At 48.6% G+C, this 26,121-nt stretch overlaps 1 protein-coding gene across 8 annotated transcripts in view; it reads right to left on the bottom strand.

Moving 5' to 3' along the window:
* LOC121590479 (cadherin-86C) overlaps positions 1 to 25,359 on the bottom strand; it is a 112,932-nt gene extending 87,573 nt beyond the window's left edge. For 4 of the 8 annotated variants that reach the window (XM_041910220.1, XM_041910262.1, XM_041910270.1 and 1 more), the window contains exons 1-2: positions 24,369 to 25,359; positions 6,723 to 7,171 (exon numbers count right to left, since the gene is read on the bottom strand). The gene's annotated coding sequence lies outside the window, so the exon portion shown is untranslated. Of the gene's footprint in view, positions 1 to 6,722; positions 7,172 to 10,703; positions 11,459 to 24,368 lie in introns of those variants that run through there. The other 4 variants (XM_041910234.1, XM_041910243.1, XM_041910227.1 and 1 more) reach the window with 4 other exon arrangements.
* Between the last annotated feature and the right edge of the window lie 762 nt (positions 25,360 to 26,121).

Raw genomic sequence — 26,121 nt, 5'->3', positions numbered from 1 at the left:
TACCGCCCTCCACCAACCGTAATGATGGGGATGACGCGATAAAGCCGATCAGAAAGTGAGCGAGTGACGGCGGTGTTACGGTACAGGCCCGGGCAAAGGTGTACACTCCCCCTTTGGTGTAACGGGTTTTCCACGGTTTCGTTCCGGGTGATCCCATTGTCATATCCTTACACCCTTACAAAAGGCAACCCGGTATGAAGAGGGCCAATTTACGGAAGCTAATCTGCTTGGCGGACACACGGGCCATGTAAAGAGCAACGAATAGAGCTAAAGTGAGAGAGAGACAGCGCGGCTTTGCTAGCGATTCGCTGCGCCACGTTGATAACAGTACCCCCATTCTATTATTGGGCCTGAATCCTGACTGACCTCATTTAACGTCACGGGTAGAGCTTTTCTTTTCTTTGCAGCTGGTTCGACACGCTGGAAATGTTGGCGTACTCATTGCCTAACCCTTTTTTTGGGGGCTAGAACACCTGAGATGTAACGGTCATGCGACGCTTCGCCTTTGGAAGATGGTCTAGTACGCAGCGTCGGGCGGTTAGGGTCAAGCTGATCTAAACCATGCTAAATTTACTTATTCAGCTAATGAGTTGGGATTTGTGGTCGGTTTTAATTAGTTTGCACACAACGTAACGAGACCAGAACGTCGTTAACTAGCCACGTGACCGATTTGCTAACAATCGGTGTATGATTAGATAGAGCTGTTGTTGATTTTGGGTGCAAGCAGCAAACAAAGCATTACATTTGGGCCACTTTCCAAGGGTTTGAAATGTTTTGAAACACGATCGGATGAAACATAGCTAAAGTTGAAAAGCATTGGTAGTGATCGAAATTATCATAACATTTTGCTCTTCCCGCTACCCAGCAAGGGGATGCACTACCTTCCAACCTTATCGCTCCCCAGTGGTGGCAGCAGTACAGCAGGCAGCGAGCGAAGAATAACGCTTATAAATATAGGCAGATAATCATCCCGGCAGCATTCAGCATCTCAGCCACGCAACAGCAACGGCCGTGATTTATATCAAACCGTGTAGCCCCCTTCCCGTCACCCAGCCCAAAGCCCGGCCCGGAGAAGAATTCGAGCAGCCGCTAGAAACCATCGGCGGAAAAGCGCATCGGACGGGCCACGGGACTCGGACGACAACGCCTTGGGTCCCTGTGGAGGGTGAGGAGGGGAGCGGGGGGGGGGGAGTGTGGAAACAATCATGATGAAGATGAACATCGCCTCCCTTTGAAAGGTTAGCCGATGGCGAACCCGGTGCCGAGGCGAACCAACCAGAAGGTGCGAGGCGAAATTTATGCACCGAAGAAAATCGATCTACTGATCTACGAGCTAGACCTCTCCCGCACAGGCCGCCCCATCCCTCCCCCCCCGCCCCTTTTCCGCTCCCCCAAAAACCCCCCGCAAGAAGCGCAAGATTAACGCAACAAGTTCGCCCCCGACCGACGACCGCTCCGGCTTGCTGTAGCAGAAGAGTTTTCCCCGTACGAAGCCGGATGATGATTTATGGGACGAAATTAAAGCGTTTCGGAAAGGCTCTCGTCGTGGCTGCCTTTTCTTCTCCGCTTTATTTGTTGCGTTTTTTTTTTATTGTTGTTTTGTTTTCGATGAAGCAATGAATTCTGGTTCTATTCTGGGCAGCGCAGTCTTGCGGCAGCGGAGCATTGGAGCAGTGGTGGCAGAGCGACCAAGCCATTCCGGCGTTATCGTTTGTTCGTGATCGAAAGGGATAAGCCCCCGCTCCCATTCGCCCAAATGCGATCGGGTGCGATCGTTCCCATGCAGCAGAAGAATGGAGCGGAGCGTCCGAGAACGACACAGACAACGAAAATGATCGATGACATCGAGTTGTGAAAGCATGCTGTGCCGGCGGGAAAAATAAATCCTGCCACCTCGGCCGCGGTGGGTCACATGCCCCCGCGGGGTGGTGGTGGTGGCAGGCACGCTGGCAAAGGTGTTAAATATTACCAGCAATCGACGTCGTGCAACATGACAGGCCGCATAGGTGCCGATATGGGTGCCAGTCGTTGCTGGGTGGAGCGTAGAGGAAGCAACGCTAGCAACCCGGCGAACGATAATTGCACACGATGTTTATGAGTTGTAGAACCGAGAACCAGGTTGTAGAATACTGCGGAGAAGAACAATCGTATATACGATGACAAAATTGCTAAAAGTCATCAAGAATTTAACGAATAACACACCAAACAAGACAAACAAACTTGGTGGATTTTGGGCTTATAAATTAATATTTCCAATATGAATTCAAATAAGAAAACACATATGAATTAGAAAGAACAAAACCATAGGATATAGATAAAACTACTTGGATTATTTGGACTGCATGAAATGAACTGCTCGAACTACACGAATGAACTTTGTAATGAATTATGTAATGAACTATGGGACAAACGAATACACAGTTGCAAACAGACCGGCGATTAAGGTGCACTCTTCTCATTCTCATCAAATTTATACTAAGCTAATATCACAATCCAGCACTTTAGTGAATATATTTCACAAAACTGAATACTTCCTTCGCGGTTTGTAACATCAAGTGCCATAATTGTAATATCACCTAAAACAAACCAAGAAAGAAAAAAGTAAAGGGTGTAACCATCCGGCAAAAGAAGAAAAAACAGGATCATAAAAATAAAACCAACCACTGAACTTGCCCTTCAAACTAGGCCCGATGATTAGAGGGCTTTCCTTCTGCTGCGGCAAAATTTCCTTTGCTAAAGGTTAGCCGTCATTCCGGCATTGATGTCGATCGTTGGATGATATTTTTTTGCGTTCTTTTCTTGTATACTGCTCCGGCACAGCGGAAAAAAAGAACAACCACTGTAGCTCAGCACAAAAACCGACCCGTCTGCCGTGAATCTGGGTTACCGGATCGAAGATCAACACGTTTTTTTTTTTGCCCGCACGCCCCGAAGCAATTTCTCTTTGTGGCGTTTCGTTCGTGTTTGCGTTTTTTTTTGTTTTTTTTTTGCTTGCCCTGTTCCCTCGTTCGTTTGCTCCCACGTATCCTTTTCCTATTTGAGGATGGAAAACTCTGCCAGCCTGCTTCGAGGGGAGCGAAAGGCAATTGAGCGGTGGGCAAGAAAACTAGTTTTTTCCTTATTGAAAAAGATGGTCTCAGTTTTATGTGCTGTGGCCGTGCCAGAAATGAGGTTGCGGGTGAGAAGGCGAAAATTCAATTAAGAGTAGAACCAACGCAAGCTGCAGCTTCCATTTTACATAATCCCGGGGAGTTCGCGAGTAAAAAAAAATAGGCAATGATGCTCATTTACCTTCATAGCTATGAAAAGTTTAATTTAAAGTGCTGCGAGAATGAAAGAAAGCGGTCGGACAGTAATGAATCGAGCACGCAACGAAATGACAAGAGGCTTCGGCCCCATCGCTTCCCAAGAATGGCACTTTGGAACGAAACATGAGCAAACGAAGATCGATACGATAAAGACAAGGTCTCAAGCAAACAGTGACCTAAACGAACGTGCACAGCACGAACCCCCTTGCCCTTGGTGCCTCAGTTCATCAAGGGCAACAGTTCCCGTGTGGTAAAATCCACAACAACACTCAGTGAAATGCTCATCAGCTGTTAGAAAAATTGTGCTTGAATCGAATAATCTTATAAGGACAGTACAAAAAAGCACACAAGGAAGAATAGCACAAAAAGCATAGCATTCGGTTAAAATTTGAACGATGAAAGATAGGGAATTCCATTCGAAAAGCAAAAACCAAAGGCCCCCTCTCAAGGCTGGCAAAATAATCAGGCCAAGAATGCACGCCTAAAAACCATGGACCAGATTCCAGCGAACGAATCATTTAAAGAAAAGGATCACACACACACACACACACACACAAAACGCATCTCAACGGAAGTCTGTAAAGCCGCCGAGCGGCCAACGGAACACCGACGATAACTGTACGCGAATTTCTGTCTCCCTCTTACGCTCTTTCCTTACGTCTTTTTTTTTTTTTTGCCCAGAACCGGATACAGACGCTCGAGGTCGTACGTGTTCGCGTATTCGTTTCGTTGTCTTTTGCTCCATTAATACTTGCTTCACATTAAAGCTTTAAACAACTTTCTGCTTTTTATATCTACATTATATTGCCATTTGTCACAGCGCACACAATAGAATGTTTGCCATTCCAGCGTTATCGAAAAACATTCCTGATATTTTATATCTTTTTTTTTGTTCGATGTAAAACTGCGGATGCGGATTTTGGACGGGCTCAACCGCAACTCATTTACCCTGCGAAAGGGTGCAGCGTGCCTGCTGCAGCCTGCACTAAACTGCAGCAATAAACCATCCAGAGAGCTGCTGCTTTCTTTTGCCCGTTGCCTCTCGCTCTCTCTCTCTCTCTCTCTCTCCATCGCGAGCCACACCTTGTATGAGGACAGCAAGCGCAAAAAATCGAGCGCGTGGGACTTGCACATGGCGAACACGGAGGGCGAAATGGCGGCGAAAGTAACAATCAATCGACCCCGAATGCAGCAGCCCCGTCCGCTCCAGCACCTCTGAAGCCCAATTCTTGCACCCCTCCTCCGCCTCAGCTCAGTCCCGCCGACCGTACTTTCACTTTCGCCGACTGTGGCGACGGCTGGCCTGTGTCGCACAGTGTGAAGAAAGTGCAGCAGGGACGGAACCGGGCGGTTGCATAATGCATGCAACGTCTCGTGTCTCGCGGCAGCCAATAATAATGGCAATAATCATCACTCGCGAATGGGTTTGCGCGCTCCCGGGCGCTCGAGATGAAATGTCGGCAGCGCTGGAAAACAGGAAGTGAAATAACGCTCCCAACGCGCACTTGGGAGCGGACGGCGCCAAGCAGCACACAAACAAAAAAATGGGGCGAAATGGTACACGGTTTCCGGCGTCCGGAGGTTGTACGTACATGTGTGTGTGTGTGTTGTGATGAGCAGGAAGAAAAACCTTAAGAAGGAATTACTTTCGCGCAGACATGTGTCAGACGTGAAAGATGCAAAAGGAACCAACAGTCAATGTTGCTGCGCGTTGCAGATTAAAATTCCATCATCAAGCATTTCTCTTTTCTGTATGGCGCATCTCCGTCGCTCGGTAAGCTACTATCTAGCGCAAAAATATAACATACTTAGCTTTTTGGTTCAACTTTAGAAGCTATTTTGAATATGATAGTAATAAAAATGTAATGATATCGTCTGAAATGTAAACTTTGTGAAATTCAATTTGGTCACGTTTGCTGTTGAGGCTTGTTTATCATGCATTGAAAATAATTTGTCGCGAAGGCCAACTTCCACCGAAGCTCTGCAAACGTCAAGGCATTCCACTGCACCCCTACAAACAAGGCAATAAAAGGTTCTGATTGCACCTCATAAAGCTTGTCAAATAATCACGAAAGTGGCGCCCCAGCAAGGCCCCATGCCTAATCGTGTGTAAATAGTTTACAATAAACAAACACTTGCTCCAGCTCCTCGTCCAACCGAAGGGAGAAGAAACCAATTTTGCAACAGATGTTTCCAAACAAACCCTCGCTGGTGTAGGTGTGTACCGGCAGGGGTACGACTTAGCAGTTGTTTGCGTATCACGGCGTACGCAAATAAACACAAATTTGCACCACGCACGCTGCGGGCGAAACGTGCCCAGCTCGCTGCCAGTTGCCTGCCGTCAGCGGCAAAACTTTGCTAATGAAAACTTAAATCCTTCCCCAGATGGACATAGGTGCAACATGTTCTTGGTTGGTTGGAATATCTCCTACTTGAAACCCTGCTGCCTCGAAGCTAGCAGCAAAAAGACCAGCTCCAAACAATGCCCGTAAACCTTTAGGTCACAGTTTTAGCATACATCTCTCATCCGTCCAGTCGGGGGGGGGGGGGGGGGGGGGGGGTGGTGTAGGTCGACAACGACAACAAACAAAACTACAGCTCCAAAGGTCCAGCACCACGCAGCGCGTATGCTTACAAAACAGCGCAAAAGGGTAAACAACCGAACGGAAATGGTGAGTGTTTTTGTCGCGGCCAAATATTGTGCGTCCCTGTTTGCATAACACACGCTCTGCGATGATTTGAGATTTGTTTGATTTTTTGTTTACATTTGTACCGCCTCTACCTCTGCCCGTGGGACACAGGAGAGAGAGAGAGAGGGGAGTAAAAAAAGCAAACGGACTAATCGCAGGCCAGGCCTTCACGTGCGAGCCGTGGGGAGTGGTGACTGATTAAAGCGCAATGGTGCAATTTTTGGAAGCCACCTTGCTGGTGTGTCATATTTTTCATATTGGAATAATTAACGTAGCACCCTGGTGGGCAGCTGCCAGCGGTTGCATGACCCTTTGACGCACCCCAAAAACCGTAAAACGGGCCGTTTGTGTTTTTTAGGTGCGGTCTTCACCGTGTGGGCCCAGATGGCAGCAATAATTACCTTCACAGATGAAGGTGACATACTTTATTATCTTACTTTTGCGCCGCAGCGCTGTCTGCGGTGCGCCTTATTAAAAATACTTTTTTTTTCCTTGTTGTCTTGGACGTTAGGTTTGAATGTGCTCCACTTGGGACCCTTCAGTCGCCGGACTTGCCGCACAGTGTCCTGTCAAGCGCTTGGACTTGCACAGCACAGGACGTTGGATCGAACCTCTCGAATGTTTATCCAGCACCAACTTCTCGCCAGCAATAACGTATTTAAACTAATTAATACTATTCACCTCCTCTCTCCATACAACAACCACACTTCTTCCGCACACCCACCTTCTAGCCGGATCGCTTCGATGGGCATGGCCCCGGTTTCGACCGCTGCGGCCATTGCCAGAAGAAGCACAATCCATAGCCTTGTGTTGCGTTCTGCCAACTTTTCGATTTGATTGAAGCCACCACGACGACGCTGTCTTAAAAGGTTTGATTGAGGCAAGCGGGCAGCAGGCAGCAGTCAGAATACGCCAAAACACAGTTTGATTGTTGACAAGCGCGCGGGTCAGCGTTTCACGCAACACAGATGGCGCCACCGTAACACCATCACTATTAAGCTAGTTTTTACGACGTTTCAGTCCGAAGGAACATTTTAAGATGCGATAGCGAACTATAGAAATGATTGTAAAGGAAGAATGCTTTAAGGGCTTAAACGGACAGATGCAAAACTTTGTTAGATATTGCGAATTAAACACACCGATTTCTTACTTTTTAAAGTCACGAGCCAAAGTCTGCAAAGAAAAAAAAACAAAAAAACTTATTATTCGTCCTACAAACATAACATAATTGAATCTTACGACTATTTCTTATTCTATCTTTACATTCTATACCTGAAGGGACTATTAAAGTAAACAATTTTGCCACCAGTCAGACACAAAGCACGTACGCAATCGTGCCTCGGAATGGTCAAACTTATTGCCACGACCGCATGAAACGCATGACAATTTCGCCCCAAAACCGGCCGGCATTTTCCAGGGGTCGATGGCTTTTCCTGCCCCCGGTGGGAAAAAAATGCTACAAAAACCATACAAACACACCGTCCTAACGCTATCGTACCACAAACACGCTCGCCGCATTGACCCGCGGCCCCGTTACCAACGGGCAAGCTGAATATTCATATTTGACGTTTGATTTTTGCCCGAATTGACCGCACACTAACGCGGCAGCGCCTGGTCTACCAGCAGCAGTGCACAGGGGACCGCTTTGACACCGGAGAAGGCCACCCCACGGAACCTACACACGGCTAGAATGACGCTTTAACGGTGGGGAAAAGTTCAGTGGTCTAGTTTTCGGGGATACTTGTTTCTCTCAAGCTGAACAAACTGGGGAGGGAAAACGTAGTGGGCGGGAAGGAGCGCACACATAATTCTAATTTTGCCGAGGAGAAAAAAACATAGTCTTGAAAATCCTACAGAAACATTTCCGCCAGAAAGCGAAGGTCTTTAAGAGGCAGAAGGGAGTGATTCAACACGCACGGAGTTCTTTTTCTCTATTTCCTTTATTTCTTCACTGAACGTATATGACTTCTGTAATTTGTAATTTTGTATTTTTTTAGATCAACATTTGTAATTTTGTTTTGTTTAGTCGCGAAGAAAAAAAAGACTCACGAAGGCAACCGGTGACTCACCTAAGACCGAGCAGACTAAGAACCGATTTCACAATCGGAAAACCCCCAGACACACGTTTCACTGCTGAAAGAACGCGAGTTTAAGGCATCGGCAAGTACGCTCCGTTTGCATTACTTTGCTGTCGCTAAATCGGTGTACATTGAGCGTTTTTAAGCCTGCATGTATGCAAACAACCCGACACAATGGGCCCAACTAGCATAGCAGTACCAAAAAATCGCCTCAGTTCCTCCCAACTGAGGACAACGGCAAAGGCGTCTGGTGCAATCAACTTCACGCCATGTCTTCTTCTGCCCTTTCGTACACCCATACGGTACGAAGACAATGGGCACCTGCTACACACTGTCGTGTCGTATGCAATTAGCCAGCACCTCTTGTAAGCCAGCAAGACAGTTCGGCTTTCTTTGGCAGTGCGCCCCGAAAATAGAAATCTCACTTCGGTAGATGGTTGAAGCGTTCTGCCGAAACTGCCGTAGCATATTGCCGAAGCAGTAGTCAACCGTGCCAAAGCGACCAACCAGGCCCCATACCCCCCCATTCCGACTACTCCCCGGCGAACCGCAAAACAGCCCCAAACCAACGTCCTGCACGGGACCCGCGCCAAGTAACGTCAGAATGTGTTGATTGTTATGATTGTTTGTGGATGATTTCGTTGAACTTTGACCCAATTACGGCAGGAGACGCACCAGGCACTCTCTGCAGAGCTCTCTACCGTGCTGGTCGCAGCTTTGCTTAGCGCTTTCGCTTTCCTTCTCACCATTCTTAGGCGCTGATGCGGTAAAACAACTCCGATTTTATTTCTTTTCTCCCCTTTGGGGTCACTTATTATGCCACTCACACACACACACGCACACATACAGTGTAATCTTACACACGAGTACGGGGTGTAAGTCGGCGTCTATTTGGCAAATGAAGTGGTGTCGCCGGCCGGCAGTACCAGCATAAGTTCGCTTTCCCTTTTTTCCCTTCTTGCCAGCCTCGGATGGTGGTAGTGGTGTTGGGGGTGGTTTGATTTTTATCAGTCACTCAACCGACGAAGCACACTAACATCTTCCGAATGCCCGGTAGTGAATCGAAGACCGAAACTAAGCGCTCGGTGTGTTTGGCTGTAGTTGTGTGTCAGATGGCACGAGAGCTAACAAGTAGCTAACACATTGGAATTAGTTAAAGAAGTGCTCAGTAAAAAAGATGTCTTACTTGTAGGAGTGAGTCCTGCGTACAGACATGGTACAGACTTCAGAAGATACTTTTTGGACTACGCTTGACAATGTGTGCTAACCCAGAATTTCAAGTGGTCGTGATTTCTTGCCTTCCAATATTTTTGGGCATCTTTGGACGTCTTTGTACATCCAGATGACATTATGAAGAAAACAGAGGACAATTCAGAAGATAACGAAGATAGTCTTATTCTTGGGACTAAGTAAGGATATCTAGAAATTCATTCAGGCATTGGAATTAGACTCTAATCTTCAATTGAATGAAAACCTCAAGATATACACCAGATTTTGAGCATGTAAAATAGAGGACAGCTTTGGTGATGATGAAATTCCTGACATTGCGAAATACCTGCATGGTTTTATCCAACTTTGGAATTATACTTCAATTTCCTGTAGAATCAAAAGCTGCCTATTATTCCTGACTATTCAATATATATCTTTATACCTCCATAAGATATTTACTCAATAGACGCTCTAAGCATCTTGCAAGAGCTTTGCATTATATTCTGAAAATGTAAAACAGAATACAGTTTTTCGTGTACGAAATGAGTGTACAATGATGAGGAAGTTCTTAAAACTAAGAAAAAGAACCTATAGAAATGTATCCAACATTGGAGGCCTAAGGCCATAAGGCTTTAGTTTCCTATTGTACCAAAGATATCGTATTATTTCTTCATACTTTGATCCTCCGATGTTATTAATGGTTCCAACCATGTTGTAAAACTTCCAGAATAAATACCACCCTGACTAAGGGTGCGTTATCTTGCCATTTCAAGAAAGTAGAGCGTCCTATCCCAATGCCTATTTTCAAAGCCCGGTTTTATAATGTCACTGGTACGCTGTATCAGAAATAAACTCCTATTTAAGACACTGCCATCCATTTCCCAGCCCCAAACCATACACCATGGTCCATGCCCGAGCATTCGTCTCAAGCGTCCCACCCTGCAACTTCATTTTAATACTGGCGCCACTCGACCACATCAAGAGCTGGTCCCCTGTCGTAGCAAATCGACGCAACTTTCATTCGAAACGGGACGAACCGTTTGCCCTTTTACCGGAAATAAACTAAATGCATGTACGACGCCACCCACCAGGCACCGTACTGCACCATACTGCATCCTACCCTTTCCGTGCGACGCTCCCAAAGGCAAAAGGAAAAGGACCCTCAGTGTGTGGTCGCCTTTAACTTTAACCCGCACGCGGTCAGTAATTAAGCAGCTCTGGGCCCGCTCGAAGTCCACGGAAATGAAAACTAGAAACCGGAAGCTGAAAACCCGGAAACACACACACACACACACACACACACACACACAGTCCTCGTTTCGATCGAATCCTTTCGCTGCGCACCGTTGTTGTCGCTGTCAACTGTGCCTCGGAAACCGCGACACAGAACGCGACGCACCCAGTGTGGTGAACCTTACCTGTGCGGGCGCTCGTTCGAAAGGGTTTGAAGAAGACGAAGCTGGAAGAAGGTAGTGGCAGATTGGGTGGGGAGTAGAGACGAACACAAGACCCCCCTCCACCGGTGGAGAGTTGAACACTGCTTGATTTAAGATTTGATACGGTTCACGCGATCGTTAGCCGATGACGTTCTTTCACCTTTGAGCACCAGGAGCAGGCAGGACCAGCGACTTTGCACAAGACGTCCAGGCGTCTGTCCGTCGTAGAGCTCGTAGCCCGTTCCGATGACGTGACGGTGGGACCAAACAGAACGCCACCCTTTGCTACACTTGCGATGTGACAAAACTTGCCACCAAATGGTAACGCGATTCACCAGAATTCCTCCCTTACTGGACGTTTTCGTTTTTTTTTTTTCCTCTTTATCAACCACTTCACAGCACCTGCACAAGCACCAGCACAGATCTTTGCGCCGCGTGTTAATTGAATGCACCTTGCGCTGATGACAGAACTGGCGCTAGTGTTGATTGAATTAACGACATTCCAACGACACACCCGCAACCTTAGCCGGGGCGCCGCACGCTCCACCGATCACTGGGCACACGAGAACATCTTCGTAAGTGGAGCATGTCCACACGGGGCGGCCACCACTCACAAGCCGTCACAACCCGTCGGGCAGAGCCGTAACACCTTGCCGCACGTAACAGCGCCGCGCAAAATCCACGACACAGCGCAAGCACTCGCACACAACGCCCGGGTGCGTCCAATCGGTACGCCGTCCGAACCACGTCTAAGCGGTGCACGGTACCGGTCAGTTGGTTTTTGTATCTCGACCGCCCGAACGCCCAAAAACTAGCCGCCTGCTCCCCTTTGGTGGCATTACCATATATTTCGCTTGACGCGAGGCGGCCGGGCGCAAGGACTCGCCAGGCTCGGATACCTTCACATACAGCCACGGTTCGATACCGGGCCACGGCAGGCGTAGTAACGGGGGTGATACGGAACGGTCGCGCGGTCGCAAAAAGAAGCAATCGCTTTGTGGGACACACCATCACTTTCGCTTCCCTTCCCCCCCCCCCCCCCCCCCCCCCCCCCCCCCATCGCCCGCCGGGAAGTCGTCCGCTCGGCCATACCGTGTGCTCCACTTTCCGTAAGCCGGCCGGTGGCGGGAACAGGACAGGGCTGTGGCGATAGCGAGCGACACCGGGCCACCATAGCAACGGCGCTGACCACAACGAACCGGGGACATCGGTCAGCTTGTTTCGGTGGCCCTGCGAGACCCGAACGCTTGACCCGAACGCTGGACCCGACGGGCCGCTCGGCCGGTGTGTGGTCAAACCAGTAGCTTCAAGGTGTTTTTTTGTTTTGCTGGTGGGAACTTGAAGAATTTAGAGCACTTCAAGAATTTGGACGCAATTCATCGCACTATCCTTTGGCTTGCAGTCGTGAGGAAACGGGTAGAAGTTCATCCTTCAACGTTGCCACCCACTTTCCTTATGCGCCGCAATAAGCCTGCCAATAAAAATGGCACTTGCGGACAGATTGACCACAAAGCGAAACTATTCCCAGTGCGGCTAATCGATTTGATGAGCTTCCGAACGACGACGCTTACGGGGCAGATTAATCCTCCCGCTCGCCCGATGTTGTGGTGCGGGAAACAGCATTTTAACAGCCATTTTAGCCCGATAATGCCCGCTCGTAAACGGCGGCGGTGGCGGCGACGACTCGTCGTCGTCTGCGCGCGCGGTTTATCTCCCGTCGACACGCCGGAGAGAGAGAAAATAAAAGAATTGGTCGGATTATTTGTTGCAAAAAACGCCCCGAACCTCCACGGGGGGTGGGCGGCGGCTGATTCGTCCACTGCTCCGGAGGCTCCGTTCTGTGGTCCGAGCGTATATAGCGTATATCAAAACATCACACTAATTCGCTTTTATGGTTCTATTAGCGGCGTAGCGCGTATGTACCGTATAGTCGATATCGGTCGCCGTGTTTTTTGTCCCGTGTGTCCCTGTTTTTTTCCCCCCCAATGTATGTTTTTATTTTCAGCAGCAATAAACTGAACCAATTAGATGGACAGTGTCATAAAGCGTCTCCAGTTCGGCGATGGGTTTCCTTTTTTTTGTTTTTTTTTTTTCACCAGCGGAACGACAAAACCAAATCCTTTCCAAAGCAAACCAAACTAATAGGTAAAACTGAAATCAAATACGGACGAGCGCGGTTCGTGTGACGGCACGCAACGAAAAGGCGTTGCATTGAAGCAGCTGTCTGTTTCGTTCACGCCTCCTGCCCCATCCAGTTGGGGGTGGGGGGGCAGGATAAATTGTAACTGGGGTGGAAAGTGGCTACCGAGCGCACGGCTGTAACCGATACCCTCGCCAGGGAAACCGTGCTGACAGATAATGAGGATTAAAATGGGCAGGGGAAGATGAGCGCAAACGACAGGGTGCAGCAACACCAATAGGAGACAATTTATCGTTCATCCGCACTTTCCATTTGAAACATTGGAATGCTTGGTTGGTTGCTTCGGGTAGACGCTCACACAGGGAGCTCAGACAAGCGGATACAGCGCACCAAAGCGCTTCTTCATCTCGAACCGGGCGCAGCTTAGCTTATCTTAAGCTCCAGAAATCACTCCAAAGAGCTCTCCAAACTGCAGCCTCAATTGAGCCTCTTTCAAGCGATTGTTAGCGGCCTCATTTCCATATCATAACGAGAAGCATTCACGCTTTTGATGTAACGCTCCTTTGCTCGCATTTGTTTCTCTTGCTTTAAACGGTTACTTGCTCACTGCTACTAATCTTCTCCCATTGAAGTTGCTCAACCCTGGCCCTTGCCAGCGGTTCGGTTCACTCGATAAAGCGACAAAGGTTCACAGGTGGAGGCAAATGTCACCGGCAAGTGCTGCCACGTGGTACGCGCCAGGACATGCGTGCGTGTCCTTCACGGAACCCGGCGCACCGATACATCATTGCACGCGACGCGTCAAACAGACAATCACTCAAACCCCCCCCCCCCCCGCTTCGCCGCGGTCGAACAGGTTGATTGCTATCATTCAGTAGGCCAATGCCAGAGCGATTGGGCCAGGACACGTCGGAAACGGCAGAAACATGCTAAAAAGGACCCTTTTTTGTTGTGGAGAAGCGAGAGTGTATGAAACGGCGATGAGCGATTTTGATGGGCGAGATAAGAGAGCGCTCCCTCCCTCTCTCTCTCTCTCTCTCCATCTCCCCCCACCCGATCGTCCTTGAAAGGTAGCGCACGGTTTTCATCGCCCAAGCACGCGACTGGCTGTCCATTTTCCACCCTTAAACCTAACCTTAAATCGCACTATTGGTTGTGTATGGGTGCGCGTCCTTTCGCTCGCAAGTGGCTCAATTTATCTATTCCATCACGATACTGTTTTCTCAAAAAAACATACACACACACACACAAACACGCATCCAAAGTGTGTTAATTTGTCGCCGGAAGTGGGAAAACGATTCTAACGCCGGCGGGGTGAGTCCTTGACCAACGGGAACATCCCGTGCTCCCCCGCATTCCCGGGTGCAATTAGGTGCGGAAAATGGTCCCGCGGCATTGGCTGGACGTTGTCCCATTTGCTCTTGCTTCACCGCGACGTGTGATTTTACTTTCATTTTGAGGAGGGCGGGAAGTAAGTCAAGGTGCCGTGCTCAAATTGACGCTTTGCGATAACGCTAAAAAGATACTTCGGGGGCGCGAGGTGCAAAATGGTCTGCCTGTGTGTGCGCGTGTATATGCATGTGTGTGTGTGTGTGTGTGTGCTAATGGATTTTCGGCGTCATTTTCCGAATCCACACACTTCAACCGAGCAGAACGAAAGACACCCAGCGGGTAGAAAAAATCGGGTAGAAAATCGGAACAAAATGCTAGTCATTAGTCATAAAAATTTATCACCTCTGGGAAGGGGAGGGAAGGGGGTGGTGGAGGGCTGGCCAAAGAAACAGATCTAGAGCAAGGTGGCAGAGATCTTTCGTTCGGACTGGTACGCCCATCACCGTGGATAGGTTCTGCAAGGTCTACTCGAACTTATCACAAGCGGCCCAAGGGCTGCTATCGATAGAGCGAGCAGGGGGGGGGCTGAGGGAGAAGGTGAAGAAAATGGTAACAAATAGTGTAACAGATCGTTTGATTTCACAGTTCCGTTTGTGGTTTGCCAGCGAACACGTTCACTTGAAGCAGGCAGGGTTCATGGGAATTATTATTTTTTCCAAGTTTTGTTTGTTTATCTTTTTTTGTTTTGTCTTCCATTGCTATGTTTTCCTTTCTTTGTTTTACTTTTTTTCATTTACGTTTTTTCTTCTCTTCTTTCTTTATTTTATTTTAGGAACAAGCTATATTCTTTTTTTTTACTTCAACTTGTTTTGAACTGCTTTTCTTTTCCAATGTTATCGACTCTTAAAAAGCTTTTTTTTGCTACTTTTGTATTACTTCCACATCTCCTTGTTTGTTTCATTCTATGTTATTCCTTGTTTCGATTATTTAACCTTGTTTGGAAAAAAGGTATATTTCGAAATAAATCGGATTCAGGATGAACAATAAAATGTGGAATTATTTTTCTCAAGATATACAATTTGACCACCAAATTTGAAGCAAAACCCCTGCACACGCCACTTCTTGACCTTCGCTCTTATGACCACACAGCAACAAAAGCTCTAAAACAGCGCAAAGCCAATCAATCGCCACACATTAGCTCGCTAACTCCCTGCCAGGAGCGCTTAACCGCTTTATCCCCCAATCCAATGCCACCTAATCGGAGCCTGATCCCGCACCACCTCCCTGCTCTGAAATTCCTTGTACACCGATAGTGCACACGGAGGGCCAAAACCTCCCGCTTCGTAAGAATCCAAAACGCCAAAACGACCAAACAAACAAACATCGATTAAAAATTCGTCCCAAGCGGGGGAGCGGTGGAATTTTTGGAACGAAAAGATTATCAACGGCCATTAAAGAAAACAGCCAAGCCGTTTGGGGAGGGAAACGAGCGAGCATCGGGACCGGCCGCTGGCTGAAAGGGAAGGAAGATACGAATGAAGGGGATAATCATTATAAAAATAACACAGCAGTCCGAGGCCGACCTTGGGCTAGAAATGTAACCAAACCGACTGGAGGGAGGGGACGCAGGATATTAAGGATACTGTAGGGGTTCCCCTAACCCCGGCCCGAAGTAATGGGGACCTCGGGTTTCCGCTCGCTCCCAAGGACACTCGCGAAAGATAATGAACGGGGACGGGTCAGTGTTTGTTTCCCCCCCCTGTCACAAACCCACTTCGCGCCAACGCGATACAACGGTCCATCGCGATACGATACGCCAAGGAATTTTCGCTGCAACCTCGGCCACCGGGTGCACATAAAACCGAACCTTCCCAGAACCCGTGCCGCCGGATGATAATCTCGTGTCCCCCGTGAAGCGAACGGATGTGTAGCGCTTGTCCCAGTTCTTGGCGCTCGTCGCTTGCGGTGCGTGATGGGAAGTAAGTAAGACAGTCGGAAATCTGGAGCAAATGAAAAGCGGTCAAGGATGCGGTTGCAGCCTGATCGCCCTCACTTGGATGTGTGAGGAAATTGCCAGCCTCTCAAATCGTACGCGACTTCAATTAAGCCCTCAAATCAACCGACGCATCGGTCGAATTAATGAAAGCGTTAAAAAAGACAATTATTGAACGCGGCTTTTGTCTGTCAGCTCGGCGCTTTAGCCAGTTCATTCGGTCTGCCAGTTCCAGATTTCCTTCCCACCCGTTCGCCCAGCATCGCGCTAGTCTTTGTAAATGTAAATTGCCCCTAAATTGGCATTAAATTGGCGATTTTTGCGCAGTGCCGCCAGTCCATTAGGTGTCTTTCCGGCGTTTGCGTTTTTAGTTTTTAACTTCTCGCTTTCTGCCGCTGCACTGCGGGCAATGTCCATCCCCACCGAGCAGTTGGCGCTCCGGGTCGTTAGAAAGGAAACTCTTGCGCGGGATAAAAATGCGCCACCGGGGGCAAAGATTTTAAAGCCGAACTGGCGCCGTCCGTTAAAATCTCTATCTCACCGTTTTTTGTGTTTTTTCCTTCCTCTTTCACTCAGCACAGCACACTGCTAATCGGACGGAACAAACTGCTACTGCCACTGCACTTTAAAGTCCCCTTCCCCCGAGTGGCTGGGTGAAGAAGATTTGCGCAGGCTAGTAAAAACCGACGCACGGCGTTCTGTCGCAATTGCGAAAAATAAATGATTACCACCGCATCGGCCTATTAATCGGTCCCGTTTCTTTGCAGCGGAGGACTTTTGCAACAAATGCAACGGCACAGGTGGAAACAGGCAGCCACCCAGCGCGGCCCGAGGCTTTAATGAGCGAAGAGGATTGCATAAAATACGCAGGGCGCGTAACGTCGTTCGCCGCAACAGAGCGAGTGCGCTCGCTAAGTGCCATCGCGAGGGTCGCGAGCAGTGGGAAGCTCTACTTAGGCCAGACATGATGGTGGCATGATGATAGCGGAGCCATTTTAATCCTCGCTGCAATGCTGCCTAGAAGTGGAGCTGGGCTGAGCGTGCATAAAAACACACAAAATCAACTATCAATGAGCGGATCGGTTCGTCGTGCCGGGCTCTCCAGGGCTGATTGTGTCTCGCGCTTGCAGCAGTTCCATACCTCCGTGCACTTAATTGTCACATTTAAAAAGTTTTTAGACAGATTATTATATTGTTTGCTTAATTAATTTATAAAATATAAATTACAAAATTCATGGCAATATTTAGAAAAGTATTTTCACCGCAGGAGAACTCCAATAACCATGAACCATGCGAATCGTTTGCAAACTATAGCGTAAAGTGTTAATTAAGTGACCATCTGTTCCAACAACAAACGCAAAAAAAGCGTGTTTACAAATGTTGTGACGTAAAAAGACACCCCCCCCCCCCCCCTTCTCTTCCCTTCCCTTCCCTGCCCAAGCAGGCGAGCAAAGAAACGGTGCAATTCCCTTTTCCGCGGGGAATAAACTTCACAATTCGCTAATAAATCGAGTCCGATCGCAATCAAAATCCTTCCACCGATCGCAGACGACGAACCTGGAACGGATGGTATGGGAACGGATAGAAACACGGAGGACGGGAAGGGATCGGAAGACATGACATTACGGACACAGAAATAAATAAAAATCGCTTATCGCCCCGTCACCCCAGCCCGAACGCCAAACGCGGGGGGTGCCTGTTTTGCATATTGCCGTGCGAACGCGAGTGTTGTGTGTGTGTGTGTGTGTGTGTGTGTGTGTGTGTGCTTTTTTATTTTACTTTTATTTTTATTTTTATCAAATGAGTTTTTGCCTTTTCGTTCGTCCATCCGTCCTTCAGAAGGTTAGCTCTACCCCGGGTACGCCCGTCTCGCCCATCGCCACCGTGCAGTTTTCGCATGCACCCAACAGCACCTTTTAGCGGGGCCTTGTTTTTAGAGCCTCGTTTTATTTGCTTTTGTTATTGCACATAAATAAAGCGCGCCGCCGCAACGGGCGTCCCGCTCGTGTGCCCGACAACCGCGGCAGCAGCAAGCAACAAAGCAGCGCAAGAAGCTGACAGGGACCCAATCGGCAGGAACAGGCGGCGACAAACCCGGTCCCGGTCCCGATTCGAAACGCATTTGTCAATTAAAAGTCGATCCAGCGGCCGGGTGGCAGTTCAGGACCTCTAGTCCAGTTTAGAAAAATTGCTCCGAAACGTGTTTTGAGCTGCGCAAACAGCAAACAAAACAAGTTGCGCAGCTTGATGGCGCGATGCGGAAAGCGGAATGTCGTTGACACCAGAGCCGGGCTGACAGATAGATCAAGCTGTCCCGGGGGGGGGGGGGGGGGTGGAGACGGGTAGTGGACGCTGCCGAAAACTCTATCGGAATTTGACACCCAAAAAAACGGTTGCAGAACGCGTGGGAGCATACATTAATTTGATACATTTGCTTTCTTAAGTTTTTTTACGTAATAATTTGTTCTTGAGAAATGACGAAATTGGTGGTTCTTGGATCTAGTTATATGCACTTAGAGGACGCTTACAGGGTTTTCCAATTGAGTTTAGACTAGCAGCATACTTTTTTTTTAATAATCGCAATAGATTCTTGACTAGCATCCTCTATTTTTGATTAAGAGCAATGGATTATTGACAAGGAGCAGTTGATTTCAGCAGGTCCCTGCATGACAGCCTAAGAGCGTCGCGTTTATAACACCCGGTGTGACAGATCGACTTACATAATAATCTGTGGGTACTATTTAGTTTCATCCGCCCATCAGTTTAAAGCATTTGTTTTACTGCTATATTTCATCCACAAAATAAGAGATAATGTATCTAATAGGTTTTCGGTGATATTGTTTTGATTTTATGAAAGCACAATACAACACAAAAGCACTTAACGGCTGAATTGAAATATGCAGTAGTGGACCCACAGGCATAACCTAACCATAAGCTACATTGAGTAAGTTTTTTAGAGTGACCATATATAGTTCTATCAATTTTCGATCGAATATCGGTTTACAATTGAGCACACTAAAACACAATTTTTCTAACCAAAAATCTAATATTTTTCTAAGTATTAACCGGTCAACCATAAAATTGGAAATCAATCAATTTTATGAGCGAATAAAAAGTTGTTTTAATTGAAAATTACCAAACTTGCTTTAGATTTTCTACCGATTTTCTAAACTCAATTGAAAAACCCTGTAAGTCATGTTACAAAGAAGACACCATCCCTGGCTCTCCCTCCATAGCGAAATGCTAATCTAACGGTAAGGTTCTCTCAAAATTATGCAGAAGAATGCAACGCCTGTAAATCAACGAACCGAGCGGGAATTATTTTTATTACCAAATTCCTGGAACGCGCCAACGAATTCGTCAGCTTTGAGATTTGAGAAAAAACCAAAAGGTGGGGTTGTTATTTTTTTGCAGTCATCTTCAACAGCAACCTTTTCCAAGAACCTCTTGTCCGCAACGGGCGCAACCCGCGCAGCCTCTCATCGAGCGTGCGAGTAAAGGGAAAAGACACATCAAGATGAAATCGATCCTGTTCTGCGCATCATCGCGTTCTACTGCCACCACTTCTACCGCTGGCAACGAGCCACACACTCGTACCCAAGAGCGGCAGAGCCCTCGACCAGTCGTTACAAGATGCCCGGTGTCGAGGCAGAGCAGCCGAAAGTCTAGGCAGCGACCGGCCGGACCGTCCTCTCGAGAAAGTCTTGAACCTTCGGACTGGGCACCGGGAAAGTACAGCAACAGCACATGACCCACCTTAAGCAGAGCTAAGCGGACGGGATGGAAAAGATCGATGAGTTTGAAGATGCACACACACACACACACACGTCCGACCGTAACAGGAAACTTCTTCATCTTCATCATCAGCGTCTAATTGGGAGGAAGAAGTTACTTATGGCAGCGTTTAGCGTGATTTCGGTAAAGCCTGGACCCCAGGCAGACCACGCAAGAAAGATGAACGAGGAAGTGCCAGCTTACGGTTCTTGCCCGCACTACCACAAAACGCGGAGCAAGAACTTTCTATTTTTGGGAGGAATTTCCGATCTTTCGCCCTTTGTTCTGTGTATCTTGGCCTCGTGCCGATAAAGCGTTCACGAAAGAGGAAGAAACAGGCTGCTGGAGAAGCGACGGCACATGATGCACACCGGCAGGGCTGCCTGAATAGCTAATGGGTGCAATGAACTTGCGCACGTGCAGCCAGGCAAACCAAGCTCCTAGAGACGCACGAGGTATGATGTTTATTCGTTTAATTAATTTGACATTCAGCTGTGGCGGAATAAATTAGCAGCAATAATTCGGGTTCGTCGCCTAGCGTAATCTAGCATTGTAGAACGGTTGTTTATGGATATGGGTTGACATTTTTAAAATGCAGACGAACTGTTTAAATTTCGATCCGAACGAGTAGCTGCGACCAAATGTCGTGTGAAAGATTGATCGATACTTTAAAGCAAATGACGTCTTTTTTTTTTCTTTCTTTAAATTGATGTTCTGATCAACAACAACATCATTACCTGGTGTTGCAACAGACGACGAGAAGTTTAACACAGTTTAACGAAACACATGAAGTGAACAAATGTTCACCGATACAAGCAAGTCAATAAACACCCACACAGCTGCCAGGAAGAGCAAACAAAAAACCAAACTCGCTGCACTGCAATCACTTCTTGCGGTTGAACATCTTGCAAAAAGTAAAATTTTATCGTTTGGCTGTCAATTTTTTTGTACTTTGTTGGAAACCCAAGAACGTCGCACACCCACACAGACACACGCACACAGCGTTGGAAACGAAAGAGGCAAACGTTTTATAGGACAAACGCACAGCTGGGCGGACAGTCATTACGATTCCGGTGGTGATTTATGAGCACTGCCATGAGTAGGGTGAGGCATTCAGGCTTAACCCGCCCGGACGCACGCAAGCTTTGAAGAAATAGAGGAAGACGAAAAAGTGCGTTTCAAATGATGAATTAGCTACACACAGCCCACAAGCAGCCCACAAGCAGCCCAAGATTTAACACGCAGAGAGCAGCTACAAATCGGGCCCAAAGTTTTGGAGAATGAAACCGACTAATCCCTTTTTTTTGCGGTGAAGCGCGAGGTCGATTAATCATCGCGTTAACAGGCCCAGTGAAGGAGTGAAGCGACCGTGGTGGCTAGAATCGGGAAAAGTCCCTTTGGAAGTTGGGCATCCGTTTGTCCGGAAACTCATAAACTTGCCCTGTTGAGTGCGAGGATACGAAATAACCCTTCGATTTCAAAATGCTGTTTCCAAAAGTGATCGCTTTTCGGAAAATGAAAACGAAAGCGAAGCAAAAGAAAAGCCCGAGGCCCATGGGGAAAAGTCAATCGTGCATAAGATAGGGAACACACCCCCTTAAAATCCTTCCCTCCCAGCCCATTGGGGATCCGAGTGGGTCCCGAAAACCTTCTCTTTGGTCTTATCGGACAGAGCCCAACCTTTTTGTCTGACAGGCTGCCCGGGTGGTGGTGCGGCAAGTGCTCCCAATGCTTCTGTGCACCGAGGAGGGGAGAGGGGCGGGGGGGGGGTCGCTAAATCGCCTTAAGAAGGCTTTTAAACCAGGCAGTCACCGGGCAGGACTGTGCGAGACAGGTCCGGGCTAAGGTGCGGCTAAACCTTCCTAAACCGGATTTACCTTTCCTTCCAAAGTTCACCCGGGCCTCGGTATGCTGTGGAGGGGGAAGGGGGGGGGGGGAGAAGGTCTGTAAAAGCAGGGAGGGAGGGCAGTGTGGTAGTTTTGTTATGCTCGTTATGCTACTGAGCAAACGCGGGCCCTTACGCCCGCCGTTACGCTCTACGCTACGCGACATAACGCTGCCCGCTGGAAAACGGAGAAAGGCAACCGTAAAGCCCGTCAGAGCGAGCTAGTATGTGACAGAGAGAGAGAGAAAGAGAGAGAGAGAGAGAGAGAGAGAGAGAGAGAGAGAGAGAGAGAGAGCCTGAGCATAGGTCGAGGTGAAGGTGGTAGGAAGGCCGTTTGGAAGGTGATTGGGCATACCCGCACGCTCTCCACCTTGCCTTTGCCTAGCTAAAGCTCGTCGTCTTGTGCGACGTGACATTTCCTTTCCCAACGTTTGCTGTCCCCCCGTCCCAATTTATTAAAGCTACCACGTTTAACTGCCATTTAAACGCACGGGCCACGCGAGGAGGCTGCGACACTCCGCCCAGTGCAGCTCCAAATTGGATTGGCTCGAGCAAACCGGCAGAACGGAGTGAATTGGAGTGTTCTCGTGAACTTGGCACTAGCATTAAGGCACTGGTACGGCTTCGGGCAGGCTTTCCACGCCCGAGCGGGTGTGCTTACCTTCCAGGGTAGTTTAGTTTTGGCAGCACACACTAAACCCTCGGGCGGCAACGCATGTGCCCACCGTGTCCCAACGAAAGCTAGACGTTCGGTTCGTTTCTTTGCTGGGGCTGTTTTGCGGGGAAATGCGTCCTCAAGGAACTGTCCTCAAACAACCGAGAATTGATGATGATGATGCAATCGTGCAAAGACCACTGCCGGAACTCCCATGCCATGGAATTTTAAAGAGCCTCAATATCTACTGCCAATACTGTACCTGCTTAACCATCCCCTGTCCGCTGTCAATGCATCGTTTTTCAACCACCCAAAACCCCGGAACAAATGAGTTCCCGTCGATACGCCCCCGGGTGCTGCTGCCGTGCCCTCGACAATCGATACTTTCATCGGCTCCGGGCACCGCCGTCGTGGCAGGCAGCTACGGATGACAAAGTGTTTATTGGAGCTGATTTCCGACCCACCTCCCTGCAGGCACACCTTTTTTCCCCGTACCCTGTCAAACGCGCGGGAAAAGTGCCGAGGAAAAGCAAACATTTCACACCGACTAGAGAGAGAGAGAGAGAGAGAGAGAGAGAGAGAGAGAGAGAGAGAGAGAGAGGGGGGGGGGGAGCACACCACTAGCTCCCGTTCGGTGGTTGTTTACAATTTTGCGCTCGAGTAAATCGCGCTAAGCGCGTGAGGGAAGGTCGCAGCTGGATGAAAGTGAACCGGCAGATGGGTAATGATTCAATTTCGATCGCTACGGCACGGCACGGGAAGGTGGGGGGGGGGGGGGGGTATAGGTAAACGCTCACAAATTATTCGGCGATCCAATTATCCGGATGTTTGTGGTTTCGCGTCAAGTGGAGTTGTCTATTAGCAATCGTTATTACCAATTTTTTCATTAATACTTCGTTTTGAAGGATTGGCAGATAAAACTTAAAATTGTTTTGTACGAGTTTTGCTGGCTTTTCTTTAGCTTTATGTTTGTTTTTCATTAAATTATCATTTGTGTTACTCAAATATCTCGTTTGAAGCAGTTTTTTCTTCTTTCGTTTTCTACTCTTAAATATTATTTTAATTGGTTTTCGGTCATATTACCATTATTTGTTTCGTTTTGATTTTATATCCATTATGATCAGTATCTTCTTTAATTTCTGCTTATTTTCATGTTTTTATACCCTTTTCTTCTTCCACTTTCAGGATTTTTCGATATTTTTTACATTTTCAAAAAATTTTAGCTTGTTGACAAATGAAGTCACCGACGCGTGTATGTTCAATAATAAAGAAGAAAATGTCAACAATTTCACACATTCTCCTCCTCCAAAAAAAAAAAGGTTCAATTTGTGTATGCGTGCACTCTCTTCAAATCCTAAATTACCATAATTTCAAATCACACTGCTGACTATTCGCCTCATCACTCAGCCTGCTGCTTCGCTCCATCACCAGCACGCCAGTGCCAGAACGGGCTTATGACCCTTTGGCACGCGTTTCGATTTTATCGTCGCCCCTCGCCCACGCGGACTGGGGCGAGGGAAGAACAAAACGGATGCTCACGGACAAGGACACGCGGACAGTAAACCACAAAACTTGTGACTCGCTGAAAGGCGCGCGAGAGAGCGAGAGCAGGAGAGAGAGAGGGGAAGAAAAGAGGAAGACAGAGAATAGAACAAGAATAGAGTTCCGCACACGCACCCAGGAACGGCATTGACAGTTGTTCAATGTTTTGAATTTCCGCAGCGAGCGCGTTGACAAGCGCCACCAAGGAGCTTCGTTTTGTTTTTTTTTTCTGTTGCAATTTGTGTGCCTGCCCTTAATTGAGTAATCGGAGTGCGAGTGCATTCCCTTCCTCAGGTGTGATACCACCCACCCCGAAGCAGGCTTACCTTGTGTCCCGTTTCTCGTTCCGGTGGCTGCGAGGTCCTTTCCGCTGCGTCGCGTTCAATATTCCGCACACAACACAACCCACGCAATGCTTCACCAACTAGCCCACCCTCTCTGCACGTGTGTGTGTTTGTGTATGCGAATTTCGTTTTCCTTTTGCACACTGCCCACGCACTCCGAACGCACTCCGGCCCTCCGCACGGGGACCGGTCGCACACTGTTCGCACAAATGCTCGGGTTGATCGGGTCTGGATGGACGGACGAGGCCTGACGTTACCTTCGCTCCGTGTTCGGGTGTTCTGAATTTTGCGCACGGTACACTATGCTGTGTCCGATGACGATTCGCCCCGTGCCGCTGGTGACAACAGTGACGGCGCCCGGGGCAGTCGTTTTTTTGGGGTCTTTTGGGTTGTTTTTTTTCGGATTTGCCGGGCTGTGGTCGGGATTGCGTTACAACACTGGAGCTGGGATATTGAATGCTGCCGTGGTACTACTACTGGCACACGCACAGCTGCGGGTAAACACATGCACACTCACTCTCACACACAACTGCGTACACCCACACAGCGACGGGGTTTGGTGTAATAATTCGCATAAAGGCAGCCCCTTCGCTTAGTCACCAATTTGTTGCTCGCACGGTAATAAAATTGAACTTGCGTGCCCGCCAGCCAGGGACCGATCGGCGGAGGACGATACTCCACGACACGATACACACTCTCACCAACCGCCACACACCCACCCCCGTAATTCCACTGTTTGCACGCTGTCTACACGGCCCAAAAGCCGCAACCGTGGTGACACGCTGTACGAGCGATAGAGCAGAAAAGAACAGCAAAACAAAAGGAAAAGAAAAAACAAAACTAACTACTAACGGCCGTTTAACGCGCGCACGCTGGTGACACTTCAAGCCGCAACTGCGCCACCCTTTCGCAGCGGCAGAATTCGAAAGCAGCGACAGCAAGCCCCCTTGGTGACGTCCACCGTCAGCGAGCGACCGAATGTAAATGCGCTCGGTTGCCGTTCGGCCGAAGCCCCGGAGCTGCTCGCTCAGCGCGCACGCCTAACCACACCGGCTCGGCCAAGCGCTCTTTGTCTGCGCTGCGGGGGAGCAGCAAAGCGCAACACGATCGGCTTGGCTCGTTCGCACTCTTTCCCGTAGGCCGAAGGCAGGCTCGCTCAGCATCCGATCGATTGCGGAGAGCCGCGTGAGCGAACTGCACGTGCCGATCGAGCTGGCCGCGCGGACGCAAAATGAAAGCTCTCTCTCGCGCGAAGCTGTGCCCGCTCCTGGCTTGCGTAATCGCACTCCCGCTCTCTGCCGAGCGGCTTGCCGAGAGCGCCCTCCGAGAGCGCTCTAGGATTCTAGGAGCAGCCTGGCCTGTAGGGCTTGTGGGGAGCAGCAGCAGCAGCAGCACCAGTGGAGCCAAAAATAAATCACAACTGCTCGGCCGGGATCGCGCAAACTAAAGCGCGCAAGTACCGTTCGGGCCGCTTCCTTCTGCCTTTTTTCGCGCAGCTGTGTGTGAGCTGTGTCAGAGCAATAAAAAAAAGGAGAGGAAAAGAAATAAAAAGCTCGCGCAACTGTCGGGTACGGCCCTTCATTTCCTGTCCTGCCCTTGTTTTGTTTCTTTCTTTCCCTTTGGTGCTTACCTAACTCTCATTGCGCTTGCAACTAACCTTCAGGAAGCTGCGATGGGTTTGAAGAATATCTGCACAGCGTGCAAAACTGTTGCACAACGCTATGGTTGCGCCTTT

This window comes from Anopheles merus, chromosome X (genome assembly GCF_017562075.2).
Source record: "Anopheles merus strain MAF chromosome X, AmerM5.1, whole genome shotgun sequence".
Taxonomy (NCBI): domain Eukaryota; kingdom Metazoa; phylum Arthropoda; class Insecta; order Diptera; family Culicidae; genus Anopheles; species Anopheles merus.
This window is presented reverse-complemented; position numbering and strand designations above follow the sequence as displayed.